The following is a 1,563-nucleotide window of genomic DNA, read 5'->3' as shown; positions in this document are numbered from 1 at the left end:
ATATATAGAGAGAGAGAGAGAGAGAGGGAGAGAGAGAGTCAAAAGGTGAGATCCAGAGATGCTTAATACAGAAAACACGTAGGAGTAGTGCTCAAATGATTTGAACTTAAGCAGACAAAGATGGGTAGAAGGAGGAAAACACAGTGTAAAATAACAGTTTGTTCGTATAAGTGGGTTTTCGTAAACGCTTGGCAAGAGAATAGTTCCATTGCCTTTCGGAGCTTTGGGTCATCCCTTGGACATTTGTAGAAGGGAAAGATCTTCAATTTGCCGTTTCCGCATATTTCCAGATGCTTACGCAGTGAAATCTTGTGCACTTCCTTTTCTTGGATATTCGCCAATATAATTTTCCTTGCAATTGGAGCAGGTTATGCAGTATATGAGATCCCATGTCTGTCTAGCAGCTCATAGCTGCATTTACTTTGATGGAGAATCCATTTAAAAACTTTATGCGGGAAGCACTGTCCAAATATTTGTAGTTGTTGTTACATGTTCCACATCTTCTATCTCTACATTCCTTCACGGAGAATTCTAAATCATTCTTTGATGTGAATTTTGCCCTCGCGAGATGTTCTTCAGATATCTTTTTGGGTTGTTATATACGGTTTCGTAAAAGGTTTTCCATCAATCAGATCTTTCATTCTAGGGCTTTGTAAGAGTATTGGTAATTTTGTTTTTTTTTAGTGTGAGAAATGTTGGTTACTCCTGGTTACTCCTGGTTACTCCAGGATTGTGTGTATTGATAAATAGAATAACATTTTCTTTAATATTTTTCTTTAGTGTCCTCAGTTGTGTGACGTCCAGCTTCATTGCCTTTATAATTATATCATTTATTAATTTTAAGGGTTAATTTTGTTTTTTTAGAAAGGCTTTGAGTTCATTAAGGTGAATTTGACGTATTTTTGGATTAGCTACTATTGTACAGATAAGTCTTGCCATGTTGTATAAAATGTTCCTTTTGATGTGTGGAGTATGGCAAGAGTAGAACTTCTAGTATTGATGTATGTCCGTTTTTTGTAGACTATATCCGTTGTGACTGGAGCTGCGTATTTTTACGTGAATGTCTGGGAATGGTACGTCATTGTAACTAGTTTCTGTCGTGAATTTGATAGATGGGTGAAGAGTGTTGAGGATGTTAAATATTTGTAAATCATCATTTGGTTTATCAAGAAAACAAAATGAAGTAGTCATCGAGGAAGCATTTTCCGAGTTCAATGACATATTTCTTGAAATTTTGGTTAAAAGCTTTCTTTACTTTCACGCATAGCTTTTCTTCTAAGAAACCCCTAACCAGGTTATGGGCTTTGATTGTTTTTTCTTCATCAGTTACATTGTTCTGAGAAAATAAACACATCAGAGCAATGATGACTCTTTAGTCTTAGGGGGTCGAGGCAACCTCACTATAGTTGATACGATGATAAAATCTACTCTGTTCACTATGTAAAGTGGTTAGAAAACAAACAGAGAGAAGACGGGGTCATGAGGACCCTTGTTAAAGACATAACACCCTCTCTAGTGCTCGTAGCATGACAGACTGCAAAGGGTAGTCTCTGTAAAATAATT

This window comes from Octopus bimaculoides, chromosome 20 (assembly GCF_001194135.2).
Source record: "Octopus bimaculoides isolate UCB-OBI-ISO-001 chromosome 20, ASM119413v2, whole genome shotgun sequence".
In the NCBI taxonomy this organism is placed as follows: domain Eukaryota; kingdom Metazoa; phylum Mollusca; class Cephalopoda; order Octopoda; family Octopodidae; genus Octopus; species Octopus bimaculoides.
This window is presented reverse-complemented; position numbering follows the sequence as displayed.